The sequence below is a fragment of the Bos grunniens genome, chromosome 4, assembly GCF_055505025.1.
Source record: "Bos grunniens cultivar Pamir isolate PY7600 chromosome 4, Bosgru_T2T1.0, whole genome shotgun sequence".
Taxonomy (NCBI): Eukaryota; Metazoa; Chordata; class Mammalia; order Artiodactyla; family Bovidae; genus Bos; species Bos grunniens.
The window spans coordinates 25,625,140-25,635,975 of record NC_141168.1 but is presented as its reverse complement, the minus strand read 5'-3'; the positions used below and the strand labels follow the sequence as shown (position 1 = coordinate 25,635,975).

General features: G+C 43.2%; 1 non-coding gene across 1 annotated transcript; it reads right to left on the bottom strand.

The window, feature by feature from the left end:
- Positions 1 to 937: 937 nt before the first annotated feature.
- On the bottom strand, positions 938 to 1,071 carry LOC147373801 (small nucleolar RNA SNORA13). The gene has a single exon (XR_015163332.1). It is a non-coding gene; the product is annotated as a small nucleolar RNA SNORA13 (small nucleolar RNA).
- Between the last annotated feature and the right edge of the window lie 9,765 nt (positions 1,072 to 10,836).

Sequence of the window (10,836 nt, the reverse complement as noted above, 5' to 3'; positions counted from 1 at the left end):
AGTGAGTAGCCAGCTATTCCAGTTGTGTGGGACAAACCCGGTTCTCTCCAGCAGCACCCAGGGTCCTGAGGTGGGTCTTTCATGACTGGAGGTGGGGAAAGGGGCAGAGAAGGGAAGGCTTTCCTGCTGATGGCACTCAGCAGGAAGGGCAGCCACAAATCCCTCGGAGTACCACCTGTGCATCTCCCTACTAGATCCATGGGCCAGTGTTAAACCCACATCTCAACCTAGTCTGTGGCATCTCCACGTGTGCGCTTCACAGTGCAGCTGTGAAAGCAAGCTCCTGTAGACACAAAGCACGCTAAGACAGGCTACACAGTGTGGGCAAGGGAGAAGCCACCAAGTGGAGCTGTAGCACCACCTGCTGGAAAACCAGAGAGCGTTCCAGGAGCCTGCCTGGTGACATGTAAGAATCAAGCAGTTCAGTCGCTCAGTCGTGTCTGACTGCGACCCCATGGACTGCAGCACGCCAGGCCTCCCCGTCCTTCACCAACTCCTGGAGTTTACTCAAACTCATGTCCATGGAGTCGGTAATGCCATCCAACCATCTCATCCTCTGTCATCCCCTTCTCCTCCTGCCTTCAATCTTTCCCAGCATCAGGGTCTTTTCCAATGAGTCAGTTCTTTGCATCAGGTGGCCAAAGTACTGGAGTTTCAGCTTCAGCATCAATCCTCCAATGGATATTCAGGACTGATCTCCTCTAGGATGGACTGGTTGGATCTCCTTGCAGTCCAAGGGCCTTTCAGGAGTCCTCTCCAACACCACAGTTCAAAAGCATCAATTCTTCCGCGCTCAGCCTTCTTCACAGTCCAACTCTCACATCCATATGTGACCACTGGAAAAACCATAGCTTTGACTAGATGGACCTTTGTTGACAAAGTAATGTCTCTGCCTTTTAATATGTTTAATATGCTGTCTAGGTTGCCTTTTTTTTAAATCTATTACTTATGCAGCTCCTACACCAAAGATTTCAAATAAAAGGGCAGAAAAGGCTGCAAAAGTGTTTGGTTTATGCCTTTTTTGACACCACAGTCACCGATTTCCAAAAGTGAACAGGCAGCACAAAGGCTGCATGTTCATATTTTCTATTTCTTTCTGATTCAGTCTGGGGAGATTGTACATTTCTAGGAATTTGTTCATTTATTTAGGTTTTCAATTTTGTTGATGTATAATTAATAATAATCTCTTATGAGCCTTTGTATTTCTGTGGTGTCTCTTGTAACTTCTCCTGTTTGACTTCTGATTTTATTTATTTTGGCCCTCTCTCTTTTTTTTGGCAACTCTGGCTAAATTATCAATTTTGTTTACCTTTTCTCAAAGAGTCAACTCTTAGTTTTACTGATCTTTTCTATTTTTTAAAAGTATCTATTTCATTTATATATATGCTCTGAGCTTTATGATTTATTTTCTCCCACTAACTTTGGGCTTTGTTTGTTCTTCTTTATCTTTATCCAGTTCTTTTAGGTGTGAAGTTAGGTGGTTAGAGGTATTTCTTATTTCCTGAGGTGGGCTTGTGTTGCCATAAACTTCCCTCTTAGAACTGCCTTAACTGAGTTCCGTACATTTTGGATCTTTTGTGTTTTTGTTTTCATTTGTCTCCGGGTATTTATTTCTTTGATTTCTTCAGTGATCCATTGATTGTTTACTAGCGTGTTGTGTAGACTCCATGTGTTTCTGTTTTTTGCAGTTTTTTTCCTGTAGTGCATTTCTAGTCTCATAGCATTGTGGTAAGAAATGATGCTTGATATGATTTAAATTTTCTTAAATTTATTGAGGCTTGTTTTATGGTTTAGCATGTGAATCTATCCCAGAGAATGTCCTATGTGCACTTGAAAAGAATGTGTATTCTGCTGCTTTTGGATGGAAATATATATATATATATATATTTTTTTTTTTTTCCTCTCAGGATGATCTGTCCTTTGACATAATTTGGGCATTAAAGTCACCTCCTATTATTATGTCACTGTCATCTTCTTTTATGACTGCTGATATTTGGCTGATGTATTCAGGTGCTTCTGTTTTGGGTGCATGCATATTTATAGTTGTTATATCTTCTTCTGGGACTGAACCCTTTACATTATGTCATGTCCTTTTTTGTCTCTTGTAACTGTCTGTTTTAAAGTTTGTTTTGTCTATATAAGCACTGCTACCTCAGCTTTCTTTTTATTTCCATTTTCATGGACTATCTTTTCTAATCCTCTCACTTTCAGTCTGTGTTATCTTTGGATCTGAACTGAGTCTCCTGGAGGCAGCATATATATGTGTCTTGTTTTTGTGTTCATTCAATCACTCTTTATCTTTTGATTGGACATTTAGTCCATTTACAATTAACTAATTATTGCTCATTATGTATGTATTGCATTTTGTTGCTGTTCTGGCATTGTCTTGCAGTTCTCTTTCGTTCCTTTCTTCTTTTGCTCTCTTCCCTTGTGATTTGCTAATTATTTTTAGTGTTATGTTTGCGTTCCTTTCTCTTTTGTGTGTGTGTGTGTATCTACTGTAGATTTTTCATTTGTGGTTACTGTGCTGCTGCTGCTGCTAAGTCACTTCAGTCGTGTCCGACTCTGTGCAACCCCATAGATGGCAGCCCACCAGGCTCCCCCGTCCCTGGGATTCTCCAGGCAAGAACACTGGAGTGGGTTGCCATTTCCTTCTCCAGTGCATGAAAGTAAAAAGTGAAAGTGAAGTCGCTCAGTCGTGTCCGACTCTTCGCGACCCTATGGACTGCAGCCTACCAGGCTCCTCCATCCATGGGATTTTCCAGGCAAGAGTACTGGAGTGGGGTGCCATCGCCTTGTCAGTGTAGTTACTATAGGTTCATATTAACTATATATATGATTATTTTAGTTGATGATCTAAAGTTTACAAATCTAAGAACCCTGCATTTTTACTCCCCCATATACACATTTAATATTTTTGATGTTATATTTTACATCTTTTTGCGTATCGCTTAACTACTTAGTATAGATATAGATTCTTCTTTGCACTTTTGTCTTTTAACCTTCCTACTAGCTTTATAGGTAGTTGATCTACTACTTTTGCTATATATTTGTCCTTTCGTAATTTAAAAATTTTCGGTTGTGGCCTTTTCCCTTACTCTTTAGAGAAGTCCCTTTAACATTTCTTGTAAAGCTAGTTTCATGGTGCTGGAGTCTTTCAGCTTTTGCTGGTCTGTAAAACTCTTTATTTCTCCTTCAAATCTGACTGATAGCTTAGGCAGGTATTCTTGGTTGTAGGATTTTTCCTTTCATCATTTTAAATGTATCACTCCCTTCTAACCTGATAGTATTGTGGGAGTTCCTTTGTACATAACTAGTTGCTTTCCCTTGTTGCTTTTAATATTCTCTCTTTGATTTTTGTCATTTTAGTTGCAGTATGTCTTGGTGTGGTTCTGTTTGGGTTCATCTTATTTGGGGCTTTCTGTGCTTTCTGGACCTGGATGTCTGTTTCCTTTCCCAAGTTAGTTCAGCTGTTATGTCTTCAAATATGCTCTCTGTTCCTCTCTCTCTTCTCCTTCTGGGGCCTCTATAATGTCAATATTATTAATAGCATGCTGGATGTTGTTTCAGAGGTCTCTGAAACTGTCCACATTTCAAATTATTTTACTTTTTTCTGTCCAGCTTCCCTCTGATTTTATTGTCTTCCAGGTTGCTGATTTGCTTCTCTCATCTGCTAATCTACTCGTGACTTTTTTCTAGTGAATTTTTTTACTGCAGTTACTATATTCTTCAGCTCTTTTTGGTTCTCTTTGTATTTTTCCAACTCTTTGTTTTATACCTCTGTCTTCTGATGAGAAGATGTATTCCATTCTTCTTCTGAGTTCTTTGACCATCTTTACAGTCATACCTTGAATTCTTTCTTGAGTAGACTGGTTATCTCCACTTAGTTCTCCTTCTAGAGTTTTCTCTTGTTCCTTTGTTTGAAACATATTTCTCTGACTCACTTTGCCTAATTCTGTATTTATGCTGTGTGCGCTCAGTCATGGCTGACTTTTTGCGACCCCATGGACTGTAGCCCGCCAGGCTCCTCTGTCCTTGGGGATTCTCCAGGTAGGAATACTGGAGTGGGTTCCCATGCCCTCCTTCAGGGGATCTTCCCAACCCAGGAATCAAACCAGGGTCTCCCACATTGCAGGTGGATTCTTTACCAGCTGAGCTACCAGGGAAGCCCCCCTCTATTATATGTTTCTATGTATTTGGAAGATTGGTTATGTTTCCTGATCTTGGAGATACAGCCTTACATGAGAGAGTCCTCTGAGGCCCAGCAGGGCACTCCCTTCTGATTTCCAGAGCTATGTGCTCTGGGGGCACCCTCTGTCTGTGCAATGTGGACCCTTCTGCTAGTAGTGGGTAGATAGGTGTGGATAACCCTGGCCAGGTTGGTTGTCAGGCCTTGCCTAGTGTGGAGGCTTCCAGGTGCTGCTAGGTGGGGCCTCGGCTCAGGGGGTCCTATGGCTGGTGTCTGCCCACCGGTGGGCAGAGCTGGGTCCTGGGGTCTGTGGCTGCAAGGTCAGGGGGTTGGATCTGGTGTCAGCCTGCTGTGGGCAGGGCCAGATCCTGAAGGCTGGCTCAGGGCGCTGGCTGTCCTGGGCTGCTGCTGACACACTGGTGGGCAGTGCCAGGACCTGGGGCAGCCTGCAGTTCAGGGGTCCTATGGCAGCCAGCCTGCTGGTAGGTGGGGCCGTGACCCTGCCTGGACAGCTGCTTGACCTGGGTTTTCTAGGACTGGTGCCGTCTAGCTGGTGGGGTAGGGCTGGGCCCCAGCACTAATAAGCTAGAGGGAGGATTCCAAAATGGCGCTTGCAACACCCGTGTCCTCATGGTAGGCTGAGCTCCCTAAACTGGTAGCTGCCCGCCTCTGTGTCTAAGGTGATCCCCTGTTGTCTCTTGCTTCTCTGACCCAGACTCCTTTCAAATTACTCTTTATACCCTGGGTCCTGGGTGTGTGTGATTTTGTGTGTGCCCTTTAAAAATGGAGTCTTTATTTCCTATAGCCCTCTGGCTCTCCTGAAAGCAAGCCCCGATGGCCTTCTGATGGCTTATCTTCCGGGTAACCTTCAAGCTGGGAGCCCTATCTGGGGCTTGGTCTCCTTGCTCCTTGGGGAGGACTTCTGCCATAGTAATAATCCTCCAATTTGTGGGTTGCCTACCAGGGCTATGGGTGTAGTGAAAGTTTGGTTGCTCAGTCATTGAGACCCCATGGATTGTAGTCTACCAGGCTCCTCCGTCCACGGGATTTTCCAGGCAAGAGTACTGGAGTGGGGTGCCATTTCCTTCTCCAGGGATCCCCAGGGATCAAACCCGGGTCTCTCACATTGTAGGCAGACACTTTACCGTCTGAGCCACCAGGGAAGTCATACTGCATCTCTGGCCCTACTTTCCATCTCGTGTGGGTCTGTATTCATATCTTCAGTTGTAGATCCTTCTGCTGGTCTTCAGGTCTTTCTCATTGCTGGTCGCTCTAAATAGCTGTAGTTTTGGTGTGCCTGTGGGAGAGGGCAAGCTCAGGATCTTCCTTCTCCACCATCTTGGCCACTCCCCGGCTAGTACCTATTTTGTGGGCATGAAATTGCTGAAATTATAGGATACATACTTGTTCATCTTTACTAGATAATGTCAAATTGTTCTCAAAAGTCACTGTAAAATGTACTCCCAGCACTGTGAGTTCCAGGATTCCGTGTGTTACCAACATCTGGTATTGTTGAACTTTCTCATTTTTGTCATTCTGGTGGGTCTCTGCTGGTTTCATTTTATGTTGCTTTGATACAAATGAGGCTGACCTTTACATATTTTTCTGTTTATTTCTTCGATTAGGGTGATCAGTTTATACTTGTGGTTCCAGCATAATTATTAGAAGGCCTCCTCTCACTTCTCAGTTTGGACAATAAATTATGCAACTTTCTATTCTTAGTCGAGTTCTTCTACCACCATGGAAATTCTCTTATTGCTCTTTAGGACTAAGGATGATACTAACATGGTTAAGTGTCTCTGAAGGAAGAAGACTAAATTTGGGTAGATACAGAGGATGGAGCAAAAAAAAAAAAAGAAAGGGAAATCGGATGTATCAGCTATGACTATTTGGTCTGACTCAGGATGACCATTTCCGAAATAGTGTGAGGTGGTGCCTTCTCATGGGCACAAGCATATGGACTTGATCAACATCTGTCAGCAAAGAATTCGTTTACTTATTTTTCAGAAGTGACTCAAGGCACAATCATTATTTGGAAGTTGGCCCCAGGGCACATTGCAGCCACTCACTCCTCTCTCAACCTTTAATAATTCTTTTAAAAACCTGCATATGAAACCAATAGTACTTTTCATTTTGAAACCATCTGTGGAAGTTCCCTGCTCTTTTGAAAACTCAGTTGTAATGGTGCTATTGAACCACTTCCATATTATACTCAAGTAATCCTTCATTCTCCCCTCCCCCAAAAGGAAATCAAATAAGTAAGCTCTTTGTTAATAATTTATATTGAGGGGTACTTTGCATTTGTGATTTATGGTTCTGGTCTTTTTCCTTGCAAAAACCCTGAGGAAGCATTTTCTCCCCCATCCATGTGGATGAAGGAGAGGAGGCCCCTCACGTCTCAAGCGTCCCCCAGTCATTAAGGAGAGGAAGTCATGTCCTTACGTCAGAACTTTGGAGTCTCTGGTTCATCCCAGCATATGTCCCAGTAAAAGCACATTTCCTTCCTAATGTGAGTTAATGGGCTTGCATGTACGAACTCATGCTGGGGACCAAATGCCAAATTATTTTCTTGCTCAATATTCTTCTGCCATCATGTCAAATATGAGAAATTTCCTCATTCCAAGTTCATTTCACTTCTAATCACTTGAACAAAAACTCTCCCCAGACACACTTGACAAATGTTACTCTCTCTTATTTAGAATGCTCCTTAACAGCCGGAAGAATTTTTCTTCCAAATCTACTCTAAATTGAAGTAAATTTAAAGAAACCTTCCACCTTTGGAAGGAAACCAAAGGTGGGAAATTCTAGCCCTGCTTCTTGAGTTATAACTGGCTGTTAGGCAGGGGTCTATCTTATGCGTATTCGGTGAATGTAACACTAGTTTTTCCTACAGAAGATGCTGTAATTCACCGCTCACCAGGTTAGGTCCTGCCAGGTGGCTAAGCTTCCCCCCCGGTGGGGTTTTGGGTCTTCAGGAGGTGCCATCATTCCCTCTGGTCCCACCCAGCTCTTCAGATTGCTAGTGATTTTAAGTACAGAGCGCTCAGTAGCAAGAGGATCACTGAGTTCACTTGTTTGGAATAATCCTTTCCCAGACTGCTGACGTGTTGATGATGTGCTGTGAGACACATCAATCACGGTGTTGTGAAGACCACATGGCTGTGTTGACCAGCAACGTGTGACTATTTACATTTTAATTATATAAAAAATAAAATCAAGTGGCTTAGTTTCAACAGCAACATTTCAAGTGCTCCGTAGCACCTAGTGGATAGTGCCGTTGTGAAACACTTCCATCCCTGCAGAAAGTCCACCAAACAGGACTGCTTCTTAGTGCCCTGGTGAGCAAGATTTCCCAAACAGCTTTGGTGCCTTGTGGGCTGCCTCGGAGCTCTTTCAAAGTCCAGGCAGAAACTGGCTCTACCCCTTGCATATCACTCTCTTCCTGAGGGCCAGGGTGCCTCTTGTTTGTCTCTGCATTCCCCTACTTCCACGGGAAGCCTCTTCAAATTCAGAAATTCTCAGGTGTATTGGAGAAGGAAACTTCTGGGCAATGACTTTTTAGAGCAAGGCGACAAGAACGCTAGTCTCATGAGTGCAAGCTATGTAGTTCTGTTGGCTTTGTTTAGCTCTTCATCGCTTGGTCACCCAGTTATCTTCTGTCAGCTGGGTGTCACAAATAAGTGTTCCTGGTTACAGGTGAGCATAGGGTCATTCCTTACCACCCCCACTCCTCAGGGTACCCTGCCCTCCAGGTACCTCATGCAACCTGATGACATTCCTCAGACTTCCTTGTCTGGTGTCTTTGTTTCTTCCCTAGCCAAACCCTCCACGTTTATCTAATTTATCTTATCCGATTTCTCTCTGGATAAGCAGCTCGGTGTACGCACTTAACAGAGCAGAAAGAGAACTTGTCATTTCTGAAGAAAGAAGTGAGGCGGCAAATGTACAGGGTGGAACAAGATTAGGCAGGATCAAAAGGCAAAGCAGGATGCTCATAACAAAGACAGTTTAAAAATTACAACCTTCACTGTTCACCCTATTGGAATTCACCGGCTGTCAGCGCACCAGCGCACCGTGGGTGTGAACTGTTAGGCATCCGGATGAGAGATCGGCCTTTATTCCTTCTGGCTCTCTGATGACATCCTCTAGCAAAAGCTCAATGTCATCATGAAAAAGAAAGAACAGCACACTGATGAATTAATTTGAAAATATCTGACCAGCTCTTCCAGTCGCATATCTGGAAATAAATTAATAGGTGTTTTGCATAAAGTACAACAGCATGGAGTTAAGTACCTGGAAAACCAGTCCTTACTGGCTGTGTTAGTCAGAGTTCTCCAGAGAATCAGAACCATAGGATGTGTGTAGAAGTATGTGTGTGTGTGGTAGTGAGGGGAAGGTATTTTTAAAAATAGGTTTGTGTACCTGTGGTGACTGGCAAGTCTGCTGTCCTCAGGGAAGGCTGGCCAGAGTTGATGCTGCAGTCGGGAGTCCAAAGACAGCCTGAAGTCAGAACTCCTTTCTCTTTGGGGATCTCAGTCTTGCCAATCCTTCAACTGCTAGCGTGAAGCGCACCCATATTATGCAGAGTCTGAGTCTGCTGATTTAATTGTTGATCACATGTCAATGTACCTTCACAGCAACATCTAGACTGATATCTGATCAACAAGACACAACTAGCTAAGTTGCCACGTAAAATTAGCCATTTCTGTCACCAAGCATCTAATTAATGTGATGAGTGGGTGTATTTGTTAGGGCTGCCATGACAAGCGCCATACAGTCTGGGTGGCTTACACAACAGAAATGTATTTTCTCACAATTCTGGAGGCTGGAAGTTTGAGATCAAGGTGTCAGGGAGGGTTGATTTCTTCAGAGGCCTTTATCCTCGGCTTATAGGTGGCTGTCTTCTTTCTCTATCTTACATTGGACTTCCCTGGTGGCTCAGACAGTAAAGCATCTGCGTACAATGTGGGAAACCCGGGTTCAATCCCTGGGTCAGGAAAATCTGGAGAAAAGGAAATGGCAACCCACTCCAGTATTCTTGCCTGGAAAATCCCAGGCATGGAGGAGCCTGGTGGGCTCAAGGGGTCACAAAGAGTCGGACATGACTGAGCAACTTCACTCACTTTCACTTTGTACAGGTCTGTGTCCTAACTTCCTCTTCTTACAAGGACACCAATCATTTTCAATTAGGGTCCACCCTGTGACCGCACTTGAATGTAATTACCTCTGTAAAGCCTCTATATCCAAGCAGTCACATTCTGAGGTATTGGAAATCTGGGGAGAAGGGGCACAATTTAGCTCTTAATAGTGGGAAAGCACAAGAAAATCCAGGGGTTGTGGTGGCTCTCCATTGTGCTGAGAAGTGCTGAGTTCAGTTTAACCATGTGCAAGTGATCAGGGGTAGATCTGAAAGCAGACCACTTTGCTTTGATAGATGGATAACTTCTCTTGTCATAGGCTTTAAAAAAATGAGTGTTTATATGCTAACCATCAGGGCTTCCCAGGTGGCACTAGTGGTAAAGAACCCACTTGCCAATGCCAGAGATGTAAGGGATGCACGTTCAATCCCTGGGTCAGGAAGAACCCCTGGAGGGGGTCATGGCAACCCTCTCCAGTATTCTGGCCTGGAGAATCCCATGGGCAGAGGAGCCTGATGGGCTACAGCCCATAGGATCATACAGAGTCAGGCACAACTGAAGTGACTTAGCACATACACATGCTAACCATTAGGTTGAAAAACTGAGATATGGGATAGGGAATCAATTTGCTGCCCCAAATGTAGGCTAGGCATGGTTCCACATGGGTGTCATCTGCAAATGTCAACATCTCTTTTCCCCAACTGTATTAATAAAACAAAGCTGCTGGATAAGAGGAGTGGCATTGTTAGACTCTCCACAGCATATGTGGCTGTTGATTACTTCTTTTGGTTTATAAACTCACTACCTGATTTTAATACTTAGACGAAAACATTCTTCTTCTTGATTGATTGATTGATTGGGGGATTTTGAAGCTTACCGGGTTTTTCTAATCAGAAAAATATTCTGGCTTATTGCATAAATTTGGAAAATTTATAAAAGTATAAAAAATTATTAAAAATCAGAGACATTTCACCATATATTTAGAAAACCAGTTAATAGATTAGTATATTTCTTTCTTTCCCTAGGCATACATTTTCAATAAAATTAGGATTACACTATAATCTGTTTTCCAAATTCTATTGTAACAGACATGTCCCTGTTTCTTACTTATGAAAATATTTAAATGGTTATGGTGCATTTTATCCATTTCTTTGCAAGTATCCATTCATTTCACATGTTTTTTTTTTTTTTTTTTCCTTCAGTGCCTCAGCATGCTCTGCTTGGTGCTAGGTGCTGGGGATGCACTGGTAAAACAGATAGGACTCTTGCCTTCATAGAGCTTTTCCCATTTTATGGATATATGAAGATTTCCTTAAGCATACCTCAAAGAGAGCTAAGCTGGGAGGAAGGCATTTTGCCCTTTTCCTCTCCCAGCCATACACCTAGAATGTGATTGATGGCTGGCACTCCAGCAGCCATCTTGGGCCATAAAGTAACTTTGAAAATGGAAGCCAAATATTGAATATAGGATGACGTATAGGATATCTGGGGGTCTGAGCAAATCATGTA